The sequence below is a fragment of the Grus americana genome, chromosome Z, assembly GCF_028858705.1.
Source record: "Grus americana isolate bGruAme1 chromosome Z, bGruAme1.mat, whole genome shotgun sequence".
Lineage (NCBI taxonomy): Eukaryota > Metazoa > Chordata > Aves > Gruiformes > Gruidae > Grus > Grus americana.
The window spans coordinates 20,769,784-20,795,626 of record NC_072891.1 but is presented as its reverse complement, the minus strand read 5'-3'; the positions used below and the strand labels follow the sequence as shown (position 1 = coordinate 20,795,626).

Genomic DNA, 25,843 nt, shown 5'->3' with positions numbered 1-25,843 from the left:
AGGTGGTGGCTTACCCTATTTTATATTTTCATTTTTGTAAGGGTTTCAATATGCCACATAGATACTGGTGGGACTAGAAACTGTGACACCTGACACGGCCCAACCTTCCCTCCCCCCCCCCCCCCCTTAAAAGCAAAGCTCTGGCTATGTTCAGTTTTTGTAAGTTCTTCTTCCTGGCACTTTGTGTCAGTTCCCCACACAGCTATCTGAGATGGGACACTCTTGTAGTAAGGATCTCCATCTTAGTTTCTAAGAGACTGTCAACACAAGCACCTCACCAGTCCTTTCCTGCTGCCTGGTGGGCTTGTGAGTAGGAATCTCACCTGGGAGAGCATCCCAACCCTACAAAAACATGTCAGGATGTCAGGAAAAGGTGCTGCGTCCAAGCTGGTTCCATAATGGCAAGTCAGTCCTGACCCAGCCTGAGAAAGTTTGGTTTTGGCTTCAATCTTGTTCTTTCCTGCAAACATCTCTCAGTGAGTGTGATTCACCTGATTTCTTCTGCTGTTAACAGATTATTTTGCAAATCTTTTTGACCTCTGAAACCTCTCTGGTCATGCCTTGGTGATCTGTTAAATAAGAACTGAACAGGAATTGTAGTTATTTTTCTCCAGAGATTGCATTATGAGGGAACACCTTTAATCTCTCATGAAAAACAAGGGTTTATGTAAGGATGTGTCTCTGTTAATTACTAGACCATCCTGAAAATGTTCTCTGCACAGACCACTCACATCTGAAACTTCACTATGTGGAATCCCATAATGGTAGGGGTTGGAAGGGACCTCTGAAGATCATCTAGTTCAACCCCCCTGCTAAAGCAGGATCACCTAAAGCAGGTTGCACAGGATCACGTCCAGGTAGGTTTTGAATATCTCCAGAGAAGGAGACTCCACAACTGAGACTCCACAATTGGAAGATGAAGAGTATCAATACTTAAATTCCTGTCTTTCATGTTGATAGTTATTTTCAACAGGACTTGTTTTGTTGTTTCTCTAAGATAATATAGCAATAGAAAACTGCAGTTAGCCTCAGTGGAAGTCAATCAGTTTCAGCTTGATGAAATACTGTAAATGGTAGGATTTGTCTAGGGAAAAATTCTGCACCCTGAATGTGGTTAGGCAGAACTAATTAAGAAAGAGGAAGAAAGAGATTGCTACATTAAATGTGTTGATTATTTGTCAAAGAAAGACCCAAAGTAGGAAGATGAGTCTGGGTGAGGTAAAGGAATATATGTGGATTATTCCTTCTATGTATGATTATTAAATCCTGTCTTTTTTAGACATCTAACTTTTTAATCCTTCTCTTTTGGCAATAAAACTGCATTACTGAAGTGGGAGTAGACAGATTTCAAAATAACAGCTTGTAACTTTAACCCTCTCTTAAAATTAGAGAGTTTTGTTGCCAGGTGTGTCTTCTCAGTTTTTGAATTATTCTGATATTTATCAACTGACTTAATAGAAGTCCATTGGTGGAGACTAGGAAAACTAGTTAATACAGAAATACAAAATCTTCTATATTTTCTTGTATTGGTATTACCCTGGTATAACTTCATCACCTGCAGCAAGAACTTTTAGAAACTACGGACAGATCATAGATAATGCATCTAGACTTCATTCTGCCTTTGAAATGATAGCATTTAAAGCATTCATAAGGTCTAATGCTTCTAAAGATGGAACTGGTTTATGTCTCTAAACAAGAGGTCAGAGTGAGAAGTCCTAACCATCTACTCTGAGAGTGCTCCGCTCTTCCAAAGCACCACATTGTCAGGCCTTTTAAAATTAAGATAATCTCATACTTAGCTCTCTCATGTGCAACCCGCCCTAATAATAGAATCAAAGCACTTCTGTTACATCGGTCACCAGATTATAGGACCTGAAATTTTTAAAAGCCCTTCTATTTTAGCTGAAAGAAAATCTTCTGTTCTTTCAAAAAAGTCCAGAGCAGTGAATTTGAAAAAGTACAACAGACAGCAGAAAGATTAAATGATAACTCCCTTAATGTTCCTGATGGCCCCCCACACACATACCCTCTGCGATCAAGATGATTTGCATCCAGTTCAAGATAGAATCTTTTCATCTCTTTCTTTTGATAGTGGAAGATACAAAGGTGCTAAGCAATTTTAATGGGAAGCAGAATGTATCAACAGTCAAGGGTCATTTGTACAGCTTTCAGCTCATTTTATAGAGTCATAGAATGTCTGAAGGTTCCTCTGGAGATCATCTAGTCCAGTCCCACTGCTCAAACAACAGTCAATACAGGACCGTGTCCAGTCAGGTTTTAATACCTTCAGGGACAGATTCCACAGCATCTTTGGGCAACCTCTTCCAATACTTGATCATCCTTACAGTAAAAACAGTTTTTTCTTATATTTAACTGGAATGTCTTGTATTTCAGTTTGTGCGCATTACCTCCCATTGTCTCTCGTTCTTTCTCTGGATATCAGTAATAAGACCCTATCTCTGTGTTCTTTACTCCCTCCTTTCAAGTATTTATACATATCAATAAGTTTCCCTGAGGCTTCTCTTTCCCCAGCTGATCAGTCCCAGCTCTCTCAGTCCCTTGTATGTCAGATGTTCCAATTCCAGTCATCTCCTTGGACTTTTACTGGACACACTCCAGTATGTCCACATGTCTCTTGTACTGGACCAGACACAGCACCCCAGGTGTGTCTCAGTAGCACTCAGTAGAGGGGAAGGATCACCTCCCTCGACCTGCTGGCAACACTCTTTCTAATGCAGCCAAGGATATTGTTGTCTTTGCCACAAAGGCTCATTGCTGGCTCACGTTCAGCTTGTTAATCACCAGGATTCCCAGGTCCCTTTCTGCCAACTACTTTCCAGATGGTTGGCCCCCAGTCTGTATTGGTGCACAGGGTTTTTCTCTCCAGGTGCAGGACTTGGCATTTCCCTTGTTGAATTTCATGAGGTTGCCCTCTGTCCATTTCTCCAGTCTGTTGAGACCCACTGAATGGCAGCACAACCATGTGGATGCATCAATCACTCCTCCCAGTTTTGTACCACCTGCAAACTTGCACTCTGCCTGGACCCACTTGTCCAGGTCATTAATGAAGATGTTAAACAATATTAGCCCAAGTATTGACTGGTGGGTCCTCCACTAGTGACTGGCCCTCAGTTACATTTTGTACTGCTGAGCACAACCCTTTGAACCTGGCAGTTCAGCTAGATTTCAATCCACTTCATGGTCCACTTACTCAGCCTGTACTTTCTCAGCTTCTCTATGAGGATATTCTAGGAGAAAGTGTGAAAGGCCTTACTAAAGTTGAGGTAAACAACATCTCTCCACCTATCCAAGCTAGATACCTCATTGTAGAAGGCTGTCTGGTTAGCCAGGCAAGATTTCCCCTTCATAAGTCCATGCTGACTACTCACAATTGCCACCTTGTCCTTCATATGTCTCAAAATGGTTTCCAAGATTATTTGCTCCATCACTTTCACAGTGATTGAGATGAGGCTGACTGGCCTGTATTTCCCCAGATCTTTCTTCCTGATCTTCCTGAAGACAGGAGTGACATTTGCTTTCTCTCAGCCCACAGTAACCTCTTCCAGTCATCATGACCTTTTTGAGATAAGCAAGAGTGGCCTTGCAATTGCATTGGCCAGCTCCCTCACCAGTTGTGAGGGCACCCTCTCAGGCACCATGGACTTGTATATGTCCAGGTTGAGTACGGGTTCCCTAACCTGACCCTCCTCCACCAAAGGTACATCTTCCTTGCTCTGGACTTTTCCACTGGTCTCAGAAACCTGGGGTTGCTGAAGGCAGGTTTTACCAATGAAGACTAAGATGAAGACGGCCGTGAGCACCGTGGAGTTTTCTGTGTTCATTCTCCCCAGGTCCCCTGCTCCATTCAGTAGCGGGCCCATATTTTTCCATGACTTTCTTTTGCTGCTGAAGTACCTGCAGAAGCCTTTCATGTTACCCCTCACCTCCCTCACCAGTTTCAAATCCAGGTGGGTTTCGGCTTTCCTAACTCCATCCCTGCATGCTCAGACAGTGTGTCTATATTTCTCCTGGGTCTGTTTACAGACTTTCTCCTAACTGTCCATCCCGTGCAGTGGTCTGTGACGTGGTACAGTCCCAGTAGCACCAGGCTTCTTTCGCTGTTACGGTTTTTCCTACAGGAAACGGACAGCTGAAGTGGGGCCTGCATGCCTTCTGTCAAAGCCTGTGAAAAAGAGCCTGTCTTGGCCTGCACCTCTAATATGGCAACACATCATCCAGACATCAAAGGGAAGAGGAGAAGAGCGCATGCAGGTGACTTTTCATTAAAACTCTCCTTGTTTTTCACTTGGCTCAGACAAGCTATTCATTATGTGTTCCTGGCTCTCTGGCCACCTGGATGCAATCTGTTCTTGCATTCGTAGCATTTTGCCTGTTCCTGGCATAGGGATTATGAGCAGCAAGATTGGCTAGAAAAGAACTCAATTTGATCAAAGATTTCAAAGTTTCTCCAGTTAGTTTTTCATTCTCTTTTGGAACAAAACTGAGACCTCATGGATTAACAGCTCAAACTGACCTTAAAATAGCATTTTCCCTTCTAATACAATGCCTTATGATTTTCTTTACCTTAGCTGCCGTGTGAAGAGAAAATAGTGGAAACACAACATGTGACATCAGTGAGGTGACCAATTTGCTCTGTCACTGACCCTGCAGTTCCTATGTATTTTTACAGTACTCATTACCAGGAAATCCTTTTAGTCCTTCCTGTTTCTTCACTTCTCATTCTCAGGAAGAAGAATTTTTGCAGAACTCTTTTTATTGCTGCACTTTTTGTGATGAACATTCAGACGGTGGTGCTGCCAATGTACTTGAGATGCTGTAACGTGTAACATATATCCTACTATCCTCATTAATATTGCCTTACTTCTTAGGCAGGTACTGCACACTGACATTGTGACTTCACTGATGTGACCATGCTAAGAAATAAATCTTGTTCATATGAAAAGTTATAGGAAATAGCAGTGCAATCCCAAGCTTTGCATGCTGCATGAGCTCCCTCCACCTATTTGAAGTGTGACAGTAATGCGCCTTTTGGAGCAGACTGTGTAGCAGTTCAAATGCAATCGCCATACTTTGCTACAAGCATCGGGGCTTGCTTCCCCCTCAAGGACTCCACTACCTCTCCAACTTTAACTCCTTTAGATGATGAGAAAGAGATAACATTCCTCAAACCTCCACATTCCAAGCCCCCACATGAAATGTCAATCACAGAACAATGTGCAGATGCTCACAATGAGATAATTTCCCATATAAGTTTTAATCAAATTGGTAAATGGCATTGGTATTTAAATAATGCTTGTTAGGATCTTATTTTAAACCTTCTTTTGAGATGAATAAAGGAAGTTCACTCCTTTCTACATTATTGTTTCTGGTTATCTGCAAGATCATAAATACAACTTTCTGTTGTTTTAACCTTAGCATTTGAAGACTTTCTTTGGAACTGGATTTTTTAACGGTTATTTCTCTGCTCACCTCAAATACTCTCAGTAGGAACATGCACTTTAAGATTTCCAAGAGACCTCTCTACTAACTTTCAACATGTCATTCATTCCATGGCAAGCTTCAGCTGACAAGTTGTAAGCGTGTGAAGTCTACCTGAAACTAAGATGACATTAAAACTGTCTTCTTGTCTTGTAGCAGCAAAATCATTAGTGTCCATTAGTCATCAACTAATTGCTCCCTGTATTTCATGTTTCCATTTCTAATTTGGAGGTGTGTACAACAGTAGATGAATCATTATGGACTCAAGCTTTGGTTTTGTATATATATAAAAACTAGTCATTCCTTTATGGATTTAAATTTAGTTACAGAAACTAAGTTTTACCACTCATGTTTAGAAAAATCCTGTGAAGTAAAAACTACACTTTAGCAAGAATAATAATACATGGAGACTAAAGCAGATAGAAAGGGCAAAGGAAAAGTCAGAAGACTGCGAATGAATAGAAACACCAAGTTATCCTCTAGCCTTCATACAAAAATAATCTATCTTGTCCTATCTTCTGAGCTTCTGTATGTAACCAGATGGAAGCACTTTGAAGTAGAGAAGATGAGTGACGAGCACACCCAACTCCTGCACTGGGGGACCTCTATTCACTACCATGATGCAAACATATAATGCCCACAACATCCTTCATGGTCACAGCAGAAGTTGTTGGAGACATAGATTCCTTTATGAAAAAATACATTTAGACTTGGTCAAAGTAAAGAGACTCCTTTACTCCCCTCCCTTTGCCTTGTGGAGGGTTGTGTATGTGGTACCTCAGTAAAAAATAGTTCACATAATGCCTTTTTCATATCGACAGGTTCATTCTTGGCATAACAGGAAATGATAGGCAGTACGCCCCTATCGTGACATGCTTCAAATGGTATTGTAAAACATGAGTCCAAAAGCTGACTACAAACAATGATATGGTCTGGCTTATAGAACAATCATCCTCTCAAAATATATTGCCCGGTGTTCACCACTGCTCTTGTAACAGGGAATTTATAAACAGAGCTTAGAAAATGACTATGACAGTGCATTAACTAGGATCCAGCAAGAGAACTCCAGTGAGGTCTGGGGCTCTGCAATTCTTTCATAGCTGAGAGGGCAGCATTACTGGAAACACGTTCAGTTTACATCCCTGTAAACAGCTTTCTGTGCTAAGCATAAACGAACTGGGAGCCACACTTTCCCCCATGGCTCTTTGGCCAATAGGAATCCATTTCATCTTCTGTGGGGCATTTGTGAAACAGGGACCGCAGAAGCATTTCCATGAAAGTCAGTGATTGCCTAATCCCTTGCAAGTGTGCTGTTCAGAAGTTAAATTAATTTCAGCTTTTCTTTCGTTTGTGAACATTACAGCAAATCTTCCTTTTTGGCTTTGATCTCCAGCCCACTCTAATTCCAGTGACTCAGATTGTGGGGAAAATAGGTTATGTGACAGACAGAAATGTTGGTCTTACTGATTCAAAGATAAAAGGAGACTTCAGTCTGCTCTGTGTGGTGTACCTTGGGCTCAAACTACTTAGGTGTTTGTTGCATGAGGTCTGAATGAACACAGCCACAACATGAGTAGGCTGGCATGGGAGCAGAGAGGATGTGCTTTTATAGTGGCTTATACGACAAGGGGGGAGCACAGAAATAGGGCAAAGGGAGTAAAGGAAGTGGGATGGGATGTCTTTAGGTTTCCCTCAGCTTCCCTTTCCCATTAAATCTACATATACGCTGAAATGATTTAGAGACTGTGTGACAATTCAAGGCACTGACCATTTGATTCTGAAATGGTTTTAGTTGGAGATCCATAGAAATATGTCTCTCCTCACTTGTGGAGGTAGACCTATGATGGGCAAGGGACTGTTCAGTATAAGGGGTCTCAATAAATTTATGAAGCTCGAAAGGTGAAACCATAACTGAAGACATGATATCAACTCCTCTCATTTCACCCTCCCCACCTTTAATTATTTCTCTTTCCAAACAATCTGTAATAAAGGAAACCCCAAAGGGAGGATATGAGGATAAGCCAGCAGGTCAAGGGAGGTGATTCTGCCCCTCTATTCCACTCTAGTGAGACCCCACGTGGAGTACTGCATCCAGCTGTGGGGCCTCCAGAGGGTCCAGAGGAGGGCCATGAAGATGACCAGAGGGCTGGAGCATCTGCCCTATGAGGATAGGCTGAGAGAGTTGGGGTTGTTCAGCCTGGAGAAGAGAAGGCTCTGGGGAGATCTAATTGCGGCCTTCCAGTACCTGAAGGGGCCTACAGGAAAGCTGGAGAGGGACTGTTTATCAGGGAGTGTAGTGACAGGACAAGGGGTAATGGGTTTAAGCTGAAGGAGGGTCGATTTAGATTAGATGTTAAAAAGAAATTCTTTACTGTGAGGGTGGTGAGGCACTGGAACAGGTTGCCCAGAGAGGCTGTGGATGCCCCCTCCCTGGAAGTGTTCAAGGCCAGGTTGGATGGGGCTTTGGGCAACGTGGTCTAGTGGAGGGTGTCCCTGCCCATGGCAGGGGGGTTGGAACTAGATGATCTTTGAGGTCCTTACCAACCCAAACCATTCTATGAGTCTATAAGTCTATGAGGATAAACCTGTTGTGAAGAAGGAAGCAATGAAGTGAATCTGGCAAAATAAAAAATCTCTGGAAAATAAAGAGTTGGAGACAGTTGTTAAGTAAACAGAAAACCTGATTTGGAATACTGAAATATTTTTGTTTAGATGCTGTGCACGTCAACAAAATTCATCTTCTTTTCAACCTGTAAATAAGTCTCTCCATGAAATGTGGAAAAAAGATCCCACCCAACTATTAAGAGATTGTATATGAGCACAGAAAAAGTTTGTGCAGCTAACACAACATCCTGCTTGCCAAGATCATCTTGCTCTAATTCTCTTGTCAGCAAAACCACTTTACAGAAGAACTATTAACTCACAATTTGTTTACTTGATTTTTTTCTTCCTAGCAATTTCATAATTTTGATATTCTTTGGGGTTTTTTTCCCCAGTCCCAAAGCACTAAGAAATTCAGTTAAAACCACAATAAACTAAAACAAATCAATGCATGTGAATGGCCACAAATGTCACATTGCTTATCTTGCTCTGTGAAACACTAAGCAGCTGCCGGCTTTTAACGGGGAGGAAAAACAAAGCTCTGTTAGTATTCCTTTGCACAATTTGTTATTTCACTTAGCAGCTGATTTTGGAAAAAAGAAACAAACAGAACTGATCTGATGTCTTTCCTCTCAAGATCAACCCACATCCTTCCTAGAGCAGGAGGAGCAGGTGAATAGGACACAGGACACTTGCCACTTCTATGACTTCAATTATCTAGTTTATTCCATGGCTTCCCCGAGAACAACAGTAACAGACTCCAGCAATGTAATTAGTTCAGCAGAGAAGTGAAGATGACAGAATCTGCTGAGGCATTTTGGCATAGGCACACCGAGTGTTGAAAAATCCCTTCTGCAAAGGACTGTTTTCCTGGCTCTGTGAGTAAATCTGTAGGGAGCAATTGTCTCCTCAGATATGCGGTTTGTCCTGACATGGGGAAGAGCAAGTTGCATCTGGCTTGGTAAAAGAAATGCAGGATGGAGGGGAAGCAGGGGCTGGAGAGAGCACTAGCAAAGGAAGGGAAGCACAGCCTGAAAAGGCAGGCACGCAGCAGGCGCTAGAAGCCAGAATCTTGTGCACCAAAAGGGCACAGCAGGGAAATGTTTTTTATACCAGGCTGACATTGGAGGTCTTCCACTTTCCCCCATTTTACAGTTCCCTCAGCAGATGCATGATGGGACCGAGGAGGCTTTACATTTTCTGTCCTGCAGTCCAATGCTGAATCACCCAAGCTGTCCTGTCCCACCTACCTGGACCCAGCTCCCATGTATCAACAGAGGAAGGGTGATGTGGTGAGGACTTGGGAACCTGCCACAGACCCCTCAAAATGAGAACTGCGGTGCAGGTTGTCTTAGGCATGTTGCAGCCTCAACCTTGAGGTGCACGTATTATAAGTGGGAGGTTTCTATAAAAGTATATAAACAGTTGCTATAAACGTCACTCCACGTAATAAGCAAGGGTAAGGAGCTGTAAATCAGGGATAAGGAGTTGTTAATCCATAGACAAACACCTTGGAAGTAAAGCGCTGACCTCCATTCATTGCCAGGCATATTTTGGAAGTTTGAATGGGAAAGGAATGATGTAGGTGCTAACCATAAGCACATACATGAACTCTGCAGTCTTCTGCCACCAATAGCTTACTCCCAGGTGAAGGAAGTGATGTGGTTGAGTGGTCAGCATGAAAGCAAGGGTTACCAGAAACATGGGCTCTCCAGACTCTATTCCTGGCTCTGCCAGACCCAGTCCAGTCTCTTTAGATCCTTATGCCTGGATATACATGCTGCTGTATTCCTGAGACCTACTATTGAAAAGCTTTTTCATTACGATTATTATGAGGTGCAATGATGCAATGATGCTTGTGTATGGACAATGACATGCTGTCATGGCATTTGTGACCCTAGTGACTCATCACAGGGGGACACCTGTGTTTCCCCCACTTCCCCCCCCCCCCCGCCTTCCCGAGGTGCACGATTGCTTTGTTGAACTTGCACTTCAAGGGTGATATTCAACACAAGCTACTGCAGATGCCACCCACTTCTGCCCAACTTTCAGCTCACTGGTCGTGCCTGCAAACCCCAGCCTGCAGGGGGGAGGATGGGCCTGAGCCACCTGCTTCAAGGGAAGGTATGCTTGTAGGACTACCTCGTGAAATCACCTGAAACAAGCAACTAAGTTCAGATGCTTCTCCATGATCTACATTAGCCACAGAACAATGTTTCTTATTCCCTGGACAAGTTTTTGTAGGTATCTTTTCCTTGTTCCCTTTTTGTTCAGCAGAGCTGCTGTAGTGCAATATTAAGAAACTGAGTGTCCCTTTGGTTCAGTATGCTCAGCTCTCACAGAAACTGCTTTCTGGAGGGGGTCCCAGAGTCAGAAAGCTTGTATTTACCTTCATATCATATCACAGTTACTAATATAGCACAGTGGGTATGCTTAAATTTATAGTAGAGCAAAAGTTTCTATGGTGTGGGCCTGTTAATTTGCCCTGCACACAGAAGTCAGTCAAGTCAGCTTTCACCACTTCAAAACCTTACCAAGGCAGGGATGGAAGTGCTTGTTTTGGGCATTTCCCAAAATACAAAAATAGTAGCAATAAAAATATAGAAGGCATAGAGTAGGCTTGTGTCTAGGGATGCAGCTGAGGCTGAGCAATATGTACATATTTCATTTTTCTTTCAGAGGAAAATATGTTTATTCTTTGAGGCTGTAAGAAAACCAGTGGTTTCTTGTTCTGAGCCAGAGTTCAGATAATTGTGTTGTAATGAAATATGCATTATCCTATATCTGATAAAAGTAATATGCTAAGCAAAATAAGGTTTAGAAGGCTATTAATTCTTCTGCTTTAAAGTGCTTGGGGTTTGCAAATAGCTGAGAAAAAAATGCACTGTTGGCTTTGGGAATCTTACCTGTCTCTGAAATTGTTTGGATTAGAATAAGTTGGAAATAAATCCTGAAGTACTAAAGAGATTTTAATGGCATGCATTTGAAATGGTCATGAAGGGAGAAAGGAGGACACCTATTACGCTATGGCACCAAAGTTTTAAAAGTTAATTACTTTTCCCATCTCCCATCAGGCAGGTTTAGAACAAGATATTGTTCAGATATAATGAAAGAGGGAGGTAGTGGAATTTGAATAAAAGCAGCACAGCATTTGCTTGCATCTGGTCTCTGTTCATATGCTTCTGCCATAGCTGTGTCAGATGAAGAAAGACAGCAGAGATGGTGTTGACTGAGAGTTTGTTTTGCCTGATGCACTGGAAAAATTGTTCAATACTGGTTCATCTCAGCAAAGCTATTACCCTTTGAATGCTCAAAAGGTCAGCTGGGGTTATCTGCTGCATAAGTACTGGCTGCACAAATTCCTGGGAGAGAGCTTAGCTCTTGCACCCTTCTTTCTGAAACAATGATATTTGGGTCTTTATTTATGAATCTGCCTGCTATGAGTCAATCCTTTTCTCTTCCATCCTTTCAGATGGCCTGTAAACAACTTTCCAGATGGGCTGGCATCCCACTGTTGATGGAGAGCTCTGGGTGAACAAGCTTTTGTGTTACCCCAGGAGAAGAGGTGTGTTGTACAACTTCTCTGCTTGCATAGCAGTGGGTAGGAAGTTAACGTTATATATGGACCGAGCTGATAACGCTGACGGGAATCCAAATGGAAGTCAGCATATTGTACTTCTCTTTCTCTCTGTTGCTATAATTGACTACTTCTGGAGGGCTGTAGGTGAGAAAGATAAAGAATAATATATACTGTTAGCAAGAAATGTAAACCTCCTTACCAGATCACTGTGCTGAAACAAGGGGACATTTCTGGATGGCATACCCTATATCTGACAGTGTCTTCTGCTGTGAATTGATACAGTCATTTAAATCATGCTTGAGTTTCCTCATTAATAACTTGTTTGTAACAATAATAAACTGCCCTTCTTAGCATTTTATATCATGGTGGCTACTTTTTTAATTCTAAAATTACCCTGTTTATGACATTGTTAGGGAAAATAGTGTTTGTGCAAGGTGCAGTGAGATATTAAGCCTGGCATCCTGTTAACAGCTTTTAAATCAGGTTCTGTCTGTCTGACAGAATGCTGCTGATCTCTTGATCAAGTTTTGGAAATAAATAATTGTTAAATTAGTCTGGTTTACATGGGTAATGTCACCAGGATGCAATCCTCACTGCATTTAACTGCAAACTGGGGCAGTGATTAATATTGGGGTTGGCTCTTTAATGTCAATAATTCATTCCGTTCAAACTGTTATAAGAGTGGCTTTGGCATTTTGATAGTTTTTTGATGTGTAAGAAGCCAGAGGGAGACAGTACTGACCATTAAAAACAGTGTATTATTGATCGCTCTAGACTAAACAAAAATGGCATAGAAAATTAAGTCTTAACTGGTTTATTCTGATCCTCAAGTACCAGTAAATGTGTGTAGTTGAAACCTGAGCTTTTCTGACGGTTGACTAACATATCTACCAATACACTTTATTGTTCTCCTTCTTGGATGAGGACTGAGCAATACTGAGGAAGAAATTCATTGGAATGCAAACACAAATCTTTCTTTTTAATTAGAATTCAGTCTTTCCAGCAATATTATTTTTTCTGAGCAAATAGTTACCTTCATCATAGGTCTCAAGGACCTTAGATGATTTTTTTTTTTAAATCAACTTTACTGTGAGAAAATTTAGTCTTTTGTTGTCAAATCAAATATGCATTTTCTGGTAGATAAGAATCTGTGTCCTGAACTCATGATCCTGACTGACATCCCTGTTGTCAGATACAGGAGAGATCTTAAGATATAAATGGATCCTGAATTGTAAGAATTTATCTGTTTGGAGTTGGTTTGAGACATATAAAAGTGTAGGGTGATGAATTTTCCTTTTCATCCATTTCTATTTCTGCATGAAGCCTTGCAGTGTCCAGTGCTGATATTCCAGTTTTCCACCTCAAGATGTGCTGAAGGAGTAAAAGTAAATAAAACAGAAGTATCTAGAAATATTTATGATAGTATATCAATAAATTTATGCAACATGCTTTTTCTCACTTGAAACTGCAAGCTTTTTGCTAGGGAGTAATCACCTTCTGAAACATGTTCGTCAATCAAGCTGTTGTTCAGTGGAAAAACGGATCTGGGAAAAATTGATGTTGACATTTGGATGAAATCTTCTTAATCAACACTGAATTCAAAGAGGCATTCTTCAGCTGTGTGAGCTTATAGCGAATTATTATCAGTTCAAGGTGTGCAGAAAGTGTCTGTGTTATCAATAATACCAGTGTGTTAGATGATTCCCTGAACTCCATTGTTTGTGAACTGTACTACAGCATCTGAGCAGACATCCTTTAATTGCTCGGGAGTATTTTAAATTTCAGTTAGAGTTCATAATTCAATGCCTCCTGATCTTTGAATTGGTGCTCCTCAATTCTGTGTCACTGAAATAACAAGAGTGAACAGCAATCTGCTAAATTATTCTTTAAAGAGAGGTAAATTTGGCTTAAACCTATATTACTTATCAGCTGAAATCAAAGGCATGCTTCTCACCAGACTTTTGTGCCATTGCAGGGTTGCTGGAGCTCCAAATATAAAAGTACGGGGAGGCTGTGAGAAACTTCCTTAACTGGGTTTCACAGCACACAGAACCTTTAATACACTGACATATGCACAGCTCTTACTTCATTGCACAGGGAGCTCAGAATAGACCTTCTGGGAGAACCTCAGCCGATGCCAGAAATCTGGATGTGCCTGACTCACATTAAGAAACAGCACAGAATTATTACACACTGCAAACAGGATCGCGTTTTTCCACAGCACTGGGATTGGCCTGCAAAATGCCACCATCTCCTAAAATGAACTATCTGTAGCTAAAAGCAAATTTCTGCTCTTGCCGGGATTGCTGTCAGCCACCTCTTCTGACTGCAACAGACATTACTTCCTCTTGGAGCAGCTGCTTTTCTCCGTGTCAGCAGAATAGTGACAGGTCATGGGTTGAAATTATTGCAGATTTTGCATCTATTTTTGCCACTTTCCAGCCTGAGTTGTTTCAACACCTTTGACTGGGTTTTCAAGGCTTTGTGTGAAACAGTGGATGTGACGGGATCCTCAGGATAAAGGTCGCTGAAGCACTTTCCTTTCAATAAAAAGTTTAAATTTGCACCAGGTGTCAGTTTAAATGCGATTTAAGTGTGATTGCCTTCTTTATTTCCTCGGTTATTTCTGCATAGCAGAAGATTTTTTTATTATTATTTGCAACAGATTAGTGATCAAGATTTAAAAAGGATAATACTTCCTTTTTAGTCGACTCAATGTAGCCACCTTGATTGTTCTGAAGTAGAGGACACCCACTGAAAGTCCCATAATTTTAAAGTATCTGTCATTTGGTGTCTATAATTTTTGGTCCTTCCTGGAAATCTTGACCTGTATGAGAAGCATCTCATTTCTAAAGTTCTCACAGACTCAAATGTTAATAAAGGAAAAAAATTGTAATCTTAAGGGAGAAGAGCGATAGGTAGTATAACACGCCTCTAAGCAACAAATCATGGACTTAGGCTCTTTTGTTTACTTTTGTGAAAGTGTATTAAACCCCAAAAAGCCTTGGAGTCAAAGAGTTCTTAGTGAACCGTATCCTGGGCTGCGCCAACCATACCCTGGGCTGCATCAAAAGCAGCGTGACCAGCAGGCCGAGGGAGGTGATTCTGCCCCTCTACTCTGCTCTTGTGAGACCCCACCTGGAGTACTGCGTCCAGCTCTGGGGGCCCCAGTACAGGAGAGACATGGAGCTGTTGGAGCAAGTCCAGAGGAGGGCCACGAAGCTGATCAGAGGGATGGAGCACCTCTCCTGTGAGGACAGGCTGAGAAAATTGTGGTTGCTCAGCCTGGACATGAGAAGGCTCTGGGGAGATCTAATTGCGGCCTTCCAGTACCTGAAGGGGCCCACAGGAAATCTGGAGAGGGACTGTTTACAAGGGCATGGAGTGACAGGACAAGGGGTAATGGCTTTAACCTGAAGGAAGGTCAGTTTAGATTAGATGTTAGGAAGAAATTCTTTACTGTGAGGGTGGTGAGGCACTGGAACAGGTTGCCCAGAGAGGCTGTGGATGCCCCATCCCTGGAAGTGTTTAAGACCAAGTTGGATGGGGCTTTGGGCAATGTGGTCTAGTGGAGGGTGTCCCTGCCCATGGCAGGGGGGTTGGAACTAGATGATCTTTGAGGTCCCTTTCAACCCAAACCATTCTATGAACGTGTGATCTATGATTAGTCATGGCTGAAAGTTTCCTGAAAGTGGTTTTCCGCTTGTGAATGCTAGTGAAGCAACACTGAACTGAGATGCTCCACAAGAATGTGTAACTGCTGACAGTCCCAGGGGACCACAGAAATGCTTTGGTTTGCTGAAGCCAGGACACTTCACGCCAATGCCAACATAACAACTTCCATTTTTCTGCAATATATTGTGTAATAGATGCAAACAGTGAAGTCAAAGGTAGCCATTTTGATGCTATTTTTAGAAATAAATATTTTCTTTCACAAGGACTGTATCAGAGAATGTAATTTTTTGTCCCAATTGGGGAAATAACAAAGTGTCCGAACCTCAGCACCTCTCACTTGACAGCATTTTCCTTTTAGCTCAGCCTCATGAAATTAAAAAATTTACTTTCTGCTCTGCCATTCTTCTGTGGCAGTTTGCTGGACATACCTCATAGTTCACAAGGAGGAATTTCAGGGAAATGAAAGGTACTACTTTCAGATCAGCACACCAGGATATTTCCTGTTTAAAGAACAGGTCTGAGAAGACTTTCATGGCAATGGCAATACAGTACTACAAAACGGTGTTTCAGCAGGAGCCACTCTAAGGGGAGGACTAACACTGCCTCACAAAATGCAAGGACATAACCATGAGAGCATATTGCCATGGGAATAGCAATAGGGCTAGTTTAGATACTGCACTTTAACATCTCAAAGCGTGCTCGGACACAGCTCGATGGGATACTGCTGCTGGCTGGGAATCCCAGCAGAGCCGAACCCTCCGCATGTCACAGTGCGGTGTGGTGCAGAGAGGTCCTGAAGGGCAGGGAAAGCACTGGGGCACCGTGGGGTCCTGTGCCCTCGGGGCTAGCTTGGGCATCTCTGCAGAAGCAGATGTAAGTTGCAGCAAAAGTAGTTTGTCCACTTGCATGTTCTTTGCTATTAGTAATAAACTAATTGGGCATCTTCATTACCATGTATTTTCTAGGGTGGGAAGCAAACAAAGAATTATATGTTTGACATGCAAGCTCACATGTGCTGAGGACTAAGCTTCTTTAGGCTTTGTGAAGGGTGCCCCAGCTTTCCTTCCAGGCCCTTTCAAACTGGCAGTTTCTGGCCACACATTTTTCTGTGAGCTTTTAGCACATTAACATATGTACAGTAACGAGACAACTAGAATTGTTACCTGTGAAGGCAATATTTCTCCTTTCTTTCCTGTGAAAAAGCCTGAGACAGAGGGGAAACTTGCTTACACTACACACGTCTAGCTGAAAAATTGTCCTAGCTTTTTATGGGAAGCAAGCACACTTCTTCCCCTAGGGAAGCTGTGTCTTAACACAAGCCTTTATGGATATTTTGCCATGGTTTCTGCATACCTGAAATTGGATGATCTCACTTTGTATGAAACTACCAGATGCCATCTTTACATAGAGTATCTTCAGCCACACCAATAAACAAAAATTCCTGTCTCTGAACAGCTAGAAGATTCCCCATGGTCTTTCTTCCTTCTGTTAGCAAGGCTCTGCCCAGATTTGCTGCAAGACTGCTAACTTGTATAGTAATACCAGATAGGGACTCAGATATTTTTTATGATTTTCAATATTAGTTTATTCTTTTATGCTGAAGCACTCACAAGAATATGAAAGAGTAGCTTCACTTATTTCATTGTTGTAGTGTAGCTTAGTGACATATTTATTTTCTGCTATTGGTTATATCCGCATTGGTTATATCCTAATGATAGCAGAAGGAATGTGTTTTACTTTTTTCATGGATAAAGTGCACATATTTAGTAGTGGTAGCTGCCATCACATCCAAACCACTTAGCTAGAGTGAAAAATCTTATCTGATACAAACTAAGATCTAGATGAAAATTAATTGCTTACGTTGAAACAGAGTTGTTATGCTTGACTAGGATGTTTCTCTTTGATGATTAAAAATACTCCATTTGCAAGCACGCTTCTTACAGCACCTTTTTTGATGAAACAAGGCTATTCATCCCTCATCAGAAGAAAGTGAAAATGTCAGTAAAGTAACAAATATACAAGAAATTCCCTCTGAGAGAGTGGGAATGGCAAGAAGGAGAGACCTTATTCTTTTAAAATATGTAGTGCTAGTGCATTTGCAGTTATGTTAAGATTGATTTTTGCCTGGGTAGTTGTGGGTTCCTGTAAGATCGCTGCCAGACAAAGACACTATTCAGTGTCAGGGCTGTGGACATTTTCTGTTTTCTTGCCTTTTTGTTTTTGTTGTTGTTGGTTTTGTTTTTGCTGTTTCTTTTTCCAAATGCTAAAGACAAATACTAAGTGTCATTTTATCATTCTCCCAGGACTGTTATTCTCTTTTTGACTAACTGTGGTCTCTCTCCTCCCCTTCACCTTGTTTCTGTCTCAGTTTCCTGGAGAAATTGAAGGCAACGTTTCTCTGCACTGTTGAAGCTGTTGTAGGAAGGTAAGTATCTACCTTCTTCCAAAAGACCTTGAATTCTTCCATGTTTGCTAAACAGTAGTGTGAACTATTTGAACAGAACAGTTAACACCCAACGCATTAATATCACCCCAAGCAAGCACCAGTAAAGTCCTATCTAAAGCAGAGGAAAGTGTTATTTCTTGATTGTAACTCTAAAATAATAGCCCTCCAGAAAACAATAATATGATTGAAAAATCAAAATAGAACAGTAACTTCATGCCTTTGGGAAATTATTTATCTTTTACAATTGTATCATAAGTAGGCCTGGAAGAATAATGATAAATTATAATGAGCGTTTGAGAGACATCTTAGTGGAAGTTTTCTCAGCTGTGTCCATACCTGTCTTTACCTTTTTACAGACGTCACTTTGAGTGAGCCTTGGTTCATTACTGGAAACCCAATTGCAGGCTCATTAGCAAGATAACCTTAGCCACAGAACAAAATGACTGTGACAATGGAATAAAATTCCTTTGGGGCAAAAAGAATTAATAGTTCAATAAATCCTTCACATTTACGTCAATTAAAGCTACAATAAACTGTCTATTTTATCCTTCTTTTTTGTCTTTCTTTAGAAGAAGATGATTTTTTCCAAGGTTCGGGTAACTGAAATTCCCTCTTTGCCTACTGCCACAGAAACTGTTATGGTGCTTGTCTCTTTTACACAATGTCCAAATGTCCCTCATAAAAATAATTCTCCAGAATTTTCCAGAATTATTTCTTGCAAAGACAGTATTTGTAAATTATTTTTAAAGTTATTTTTGGGACGAGGCCATATGGAGCAGTTTTAACTGTCAACTCTCCAAATTACCATGGACATTTGAGACTTTCTGTCAAAATAGTGGAAAATGACACCAGTGCAGATGTTCAGGTGAACATTCCTGACACTTTGTTGCACAGCCCCTGCGCTCACCCAGGGAAGGTGAGCGCATATCTGGGCACAGTCATGGCTCTCTCAAATGCCTGTTATCATTGCTGATGCAAGGACTCACACAAAAGACCACACTTGAATATTTGTGTTTCTGAAAGCATATAAAGACATCAAATATTGTTGCCAGCTTTGCTATTCTCTCATATATGAAGTTTTCAAAAAAGAAAAAGATAGCTGGAAATGGCCAATTACAATTTGAGATCTAAACATGTTTTAGCATTAATCCCTTGCTAACTGTTCAAAGCCATATGGATGCATGTATTTATATCAACCTAGATATGATCAGTGTTAGACCAGTTTTTAGTACAAAGTCTGCAATTACTTTGCTGAATTTCTAGATCTGTGTCCCACAAATCTGTCTAGTTTCACCATTGCTTTGATGTTCTCCCTAACAATTAAGTGTCTTGTCCTGGGGATAGCAGCTGCTTTAAAAATAATAGACGAGGGATCACCATATCTAATGGTGAATCTCAAAACTTGTTTTGATCTCCTCTGGTGTTTGAAAAACAAAATTGCAATTTGGAATCCAATTTGAGTCTCTGAAATGTAAATAATTGAGGTCTATGGGGAAGGCAGTAAATAGTCCTAGATGATTAATGAATATAGCAAAATCAGTCTGGCTGCATTACTGTAAATGATGTTACAGTGACATTAGAAAGTATCTGGCTTGTGGTGCTTGATGCCATATATCTAAAATGTTTTAGGAAAAACAAGGAGGCAAGTTCACTCTGCCTTTGATCAGGGGTATTTTTTTCTTAGACACTGTAATAAGCAAGACCACCCAGGCACTTACAAAGTCAGATTAAAAGTCACTTTGCAACTGAACAGTAAGGCCTCTGCAGCCTCGCTCATGTTGGCAGTTCTTCATCCTTGACCACATTCTTTAACATTCACCCACGAGAGGGAAAATATGAATCCTGGTGGTGTCCATGCTGCAGAAGGTGAGGTACAGGGATGGACTGTATAAGTGATGATGCACTACACACTGAATTAACCAAAGCAAGTCTTCAAAGTAACAGCTTCATAACCTCTGGATCAAGTCTTTTAAATTTTGATACCTCTGAAAATTCTCAGCATCCTCTCTTTCCAGTCAAGAGGGTTGCTTAACCTTCTGCGTTATGGAATGAGACCATTTCCCACATTTGCATTACTAAGAGCTAATAATGCATCATTTTTAATTCTGCAGTTAGAAACAAATCAAAGTTAGTCTGAGAGCTAAATGAAATATGATGTGCATGCAATTCAAATGACTTTGCAGCACAACTCAAAAAATGGTTGTCCTTAGCAGCAAATTCAGGAGCCTGATCTGTATGCATCACTAGGGATTCGATCAACCACCAATTTTGGCAGGCACACAACAGGTACCAACTTTGCTACAAAGAGTTAATACATGCCAAGATATATCCCACCATTATGGCAGACACTGGATAGGTTATGTAAAGGGCAATGTTATGATATGTTGAGATTCAACAAGGCTCAGTGTTGGGTCCTGCACTTGGGTCACAACAACCCCAGGCAACACTACAGGCTTGGGGAAGAGTGGCTAGAAAGCTGCCTGGCGGAAAAGGACCTGGAGATTTTGGTCGATAGCCAGCTGAAGATGAGCCAGCAGTGTGCCCAGGTGGCCAAGAAGGCCAACAGCATCCTGGCTGGTATCAGAACTAGTGTGGCCACCAGGACCAGGGAAATGATCATCCCCCTGTACTCGGCACTGGTGAGGCCACATCTCGAGTCCTGTGTGCAGTGTTGGGCCCCTCACTACAAGAAAGACACTGAGGTGCTGGAGCGTGTCCAGAGAAGAGCAATTAGGCTGGTGAAGGGTCTAGAGCACAAGTCTTATGAGGAGCAGCTGAGGGAACTGGGATTGTTTAGCCTGGAGAAAAGGAGGCTGAGGGGAGACCTTATCGCGCTCTACAACTACCTGAAAGGAGGTTGTAGCCAGGTGGGTGTTGGTCTCTTCTCCCAAGTAACAAGCAACACGACAAGAGGAAATGGCCTCAAGTGTTGCCAGGGGAGGTTTAGATTGGATATGAGGAAAAATTTATTCACCAAAAGGGTTGTCAGGCATTGGAACAGGCTGCCCAGAGAAGTGGTTGAGTCACCATCCCTGGAGGTATTTAAAAGACGCATAGATGTGGCACTTAGGGACATGGTTTAGTGGTGGACTTGGCAGTGCTAGGTTTATGATCTTAAAGGTCTTTTCCAACCTAAATGATTCTTTTCTATGATTCTACCAGCATTTTGGGAAAGTGGCTTTTTTCAAGGTTAGCCAGAAGGTGGCTAATCTACAATGAAACCTATTGAATACATGTATGTAAATATACATACATACACACATATACACCGCATGATTTTCATCACATGGGAAGCTGACACAGAGCACTTACAGGCAATATCAATGATCATAGAATCACAGAATCATAGAATCATAGAATTGTTTGGGTTGGAAGGGACCTCAAAGATCATCTAGTTCCAACCCCCCTGCTGCAGGCAGGGACACCCTCCTCTAGACCACGTTGCCCAAAGCCCCATCCAACCTGGCCTTGAACACTTCCAGGGATGGGGCATCCACAGCTTCTCTGGGCAACCTGTTCCAGTGCCTCACCACCCTCACAGTAAAGAATTTCTTCCTAATATCTAATCTGAATCAACCCTCCTTCAGGTTAAACCCATTACCCCTTGTCCTGTCACTCCATGCCCTTGTAAACAGTCCCTCTCCAGATTTCTTGTAGACCCCTTCAGGTACTGGAAGGCTGCAGTTAGGTCTCCCCAGAGCCTTCTCATGTCCAGGCTGAACAATCCCAACTCTCTCTGCCTGTCCTCACAGGAGAGGTGCTCCAGCCCTCTGATCAGCTTCATGGCCCTCCTCTGGACTTGCTCCAACAGCTCCATGTCTTTCTTGTACTGAGGACCCCAGAGCTGGATGCAGTACTCCAGGTGGGGTCTCATGAGAGTGGAGGAGAGGGGGAGAATCACCTCCCTCGACCTGCTGGTCACTGATGTGACACAGTTTTTTCCTTTACAACTCCACCACTTTTTTTATTGAATGAGGGGAAATGAAGCTTGTAGGAACCTACTGAGTAGCAGAAAGTCTGGACAAGCCAGCCATATCCAAAGCCCTTGTCCTGCATTGGAAGCAGCAGCTGTTGGGAGTGGGAAACCAAGAGCATCCCGTCTGAAGTCCTTTCCCAGTGTATGAGCTTTTTTTTCCCTGCTTCTTCCCTACATGCAAGAGCTGCACCACTTGAGCACTGAGACAGTGGCTTCTACAGATTCGTTCTGCTGATCCTCCAGCCGCCCAGCTCCACTGTCCCCCTGCAGCATGGACCTCATCTGTCCCTTCATGTGCTCTTCTGACAAAGCTGGAGGAAAACCCTATCATTCGTACTTTATTCATTGCCGATGACAGGCTTGCAAAATAAAGTCGCTAGGGCTTAGGTGTGACCTCTCTTTCAGAATCTACAAATGTTCCCTGCCTGTGTGTGAGGGGAGAAGGGGGCTTAGGAGGAAGGGCAGCACTCTAGAGGGTTCTACAGGATGAGCGGCAGATTTGAACTTCTTGCTGGAGTTGAAACTTTTTATAGTATCACTTCTGCTCTCCGCCCATGTCTAAATGTAGAATGGAGCAGCACAAAACCGTCTTTCCCACAGCCACCTGGCTTAGTCAGGGAACAAGGCCAAGGGAAAGCCATCGGAGGAGACAAGCGGAGGGTTGCAAAAGGGGCTCCAGCAGCCTTTTCACAGACTATTAAAAAAGTAAATTCCCAGGAGGTTGCTTTTTCTGCTCAGGCCTCTCCACACAAATTCAGAAGGAAGTTTTCCATGTGACAGGGGAAACAGGCAGGACAGGAACCCAACCGCTCTCTGAATAGCAGCCATACCATGAAGGATTACTTGCTATCTTAATCTGTTGACAAAATTATTTGAATTGATTTAAATATATCCCAGATGGTTGGCTTAACACATTCATCTAATATGTACCCAAGATTCATCACCTCCTCATTGATTTCTTGGTCTGACTGTCATTTCTAAGTGGTTCCACATCTTGGAACCATGGTGCATCTTAGGCGACTAACCACTTGAACTTTCATTGAACTGCTGCTCCTCAGGCCACCTCTTCCTGTTACTAAGAAGAAAACTAACTGCTCCTGTGCTATAATAGTAATCGTAATCATAATCGTAGTAGTAGTAGTAGTAGTAGTAGTAGTAGTAGTAGTAATAATAATAATAATAATAATAATAATAATAATAATGCAGTAGCTGCAGTGAGCAAAAATACCACTTCATGTCTTGGTGTTTCTGTGGTTTAGGGTTGAATGCCTTAGGAGAGCTGCCAGCCATCCACCCAGGACCTGGATTCTGGAATGAAACTCAGTGTCTGTCTGTGCCATCATACTCCTGGCTACTGAAGAAAGAAATAAAAGATAAACAACCACATGAGTTTTGATGTAGCTCTGACCCACTCACTCACTCTGTGTGCAACAGGCAGGACTGTGCAGCGAAGCCTACAAGGTCAGGTTTTCTGTTCACACAGAAGAAGAAATAATGTGAAAATATGTGGTATTCAGCTAGAAGCACAATGCTAATGCACAGTTCAGGAAGCTATTAAGAGACATGAAATTTAGAACATCCTGATTTTTCAATTCTTGAGGTATTTTATACTGGAGTTACAAGTTCCAACATGCATCAATAGACCAGGATCACTGCAACTTGCAAGTCTATTTAGAAATGACCTGTTAAAAGTTAACTTACTCTCAGCTTATCTGAGTCTTCAGCACATTTATTGTGCTCATGATACGAAGACGCTAGTGCAACATACCCCTTTCATCTACCAGGTTACTACATATAGAACAAAAGTAGCTTCAGAACGCATGAAAACAGTTTCATTAAGTGCAACCGAGCAGCTACAATCCATTTGATTATGCAGCATGGATTCATCAGTCCAAAGAAGAGCTGAATTCCAGTGGTTTTTAGATGAATTTTAGAAATTTAGCCCTGTGTTCCTTGACTTCTATATTCAGCCTCAGTTCAATATCTATTCATTTTTGCAGCCTGTGCCCAAGATCTCCAGCTACATTCACTGTGCAGCACCCTAAAATAACCTGGAGGTCAGGGACCCAATATACCACATTGTTCAGTAATGAGATTAGAGAATTGCTAGAAAAGGCATTCAAGTTATGGGCATAAGAAAAAGGTACAGGAAGATAAGGAAAGATGTGCATTTATTGCACACCCCTTGCTTCATGCACTGTAAAAGCCTGCAGTAAATGTGAAGCAGCTTTTCCTGCTCTGAGTAAGAAAGGAATAAGGTTCTCTGTGCTCACGGTGGGCTGATCACATGCACATGTGCGCTGCTGTGAGTTTGTTTCACACCCTGCCTTACCTTGCAGTAAGTTCTTTGGGTGCCCCACTGCAGACAGAGGATCTCTACTGGTATTTTGAAAAGACCTCCTGAAGCACATTTAGTCTAGATGTGATTGGTCTGTGCTAAAGAGAAAAATATTTTATAAATGCTGCTAGACAAAAAGAGGAATTTACCAATGATTGGGGTTTACAGTTTTCTCTCTTGCTGAAGACTTATTGGAAGGGAAAGAGGGATTTTGTATTTTCTGTTAGCATAATATAATTGGAAACCCAAATGCAGTTACATGCAATATAGTATGTTCTTTTGCCTTGTCAATTTTAAGCACTGGAAGTTTTGCTATGAGCTACATATACTATAGTCCAAATCACTCATCTCAGGTTCCTGCAGTGGAAATGGTTCACTGATATCAATAACTTCCTCCGCATCTGTGTTTATCTCAGAACCAGGCATACTTGGCTTGTATGCCTGGTTTAATTATAAAATTTAGTCATTTAATCCTTTCTAAAAAGACAATCACTAAGAGTTCATTTTCTTCTTGCTAAGTTATCATAACTCAACAACTTCAGTGGAATTTAGACAAATGAATCATAAGGGGAAACAAACCCTGAGAACTTGTATTCATGAGGTACAAGGTTTCACCAAGAGGAAATGGGACCAAACTCTGTTCATCATGTGTATTAAGTTTGTTCATCGAGGGCAGGATGCAATCTTAAAATACTCTATCACTATGGGATACACATCTCATTTCAGCATGCCAGTCAGTCATATGGTGTAATCCCCATTTCTGAAAAACAGACCCATGTTAAAATCAGCTTTCTCAGTTATTTGGAAAATGCAGCCACAGTACCTCTGACTGACTACAGGCAATTTAAAGAAGCTGGGGATGCCATCTACCCTTCTCCAGGGAATGCCAGTACTCACACTATATATGGGTCCTGCATCTCACCCCATTGTGCTAACATAGCTCCACAGACAGATGTGACTGAGGGGAGAATCACCCTCATGCACACCAACATAAACCCTTAGATATAGGATCCTATGCACTTATTTAAAAGAGAGCTGCCCTACCTGGTAGCAATGAACTAGAACCACAGTAACCTAACAAGAATGGCTGAGTGGCACCTGAGTGCATGGATGACCTGATGGGGCTTTCTGCTGACAACAAGAAGAGCATCTGATTAGGAGAAGACCTTGTTTTGTGTTTTTTCTTTATGTTAAAGTGTTCACCTATGGTTGATAGAAGTGCAAACTCTGTTCAAGAAACATATGGACAAGTTTTCAGAAAGGAGAAAGGGGAGAATGTCATTTGCAGAAGTCAAATTGTCATGGTATCTGGAGTGTTTAGGTCTGCATACATGCAGAGACTAAGAACAGCATGTCTAAGACTCATCTCACCTACTCTGTATTTACATCAAAATAATTTCAGTGGAATTCTTGCTGATTTACACCAGCTTTACAGAGACCAACCCTCAGACTGGAAATGTCACCCCACATCCCAATGTCACGTTTGTCAGGATCTCTAACAAAACACCGAGTATGCTGATTGGATTGAGGGGCAGTCTAAAAGAATGCATAAACACATTAACTGAATCAGACATTAGCAGGGAAACTAATTCTCCTTAAATAGTTAGAGTCTTGTGGAAAAAACAAAACATGCTTCATATTTTCCGCCCAATTTCTATGTAGTTTGGAGTGCCTCGCATCCAAAGAAAATTGTACTCTAATCACCCGGACCTGCGTGGATGTCATGCC

General features: G+C 41.8%; 1 long non-coding RNA gene across 1 annotated transcript; it reads left to right on the top strand.

The window, feature by feature from the left end:
- Positions 1 to 720: 720 nt before the first annotated feature.
- On the top strand, positions 721 to 23,554 carry LOC129199638 (uncharacterized). The gene is made up of 4 exons (XR_008574704.1): positions 721 to 857; positions 11,573 to 11,665; positions 17,724 to 17,780; positions 23,037 to 23,554. It is a non-coding gene; the product is annotated as an uncharacterized LOC129199638 (long non-coding RNA).
- Positions 23,555 to 25,843: the final 2,289 nt, after the last annotated feature.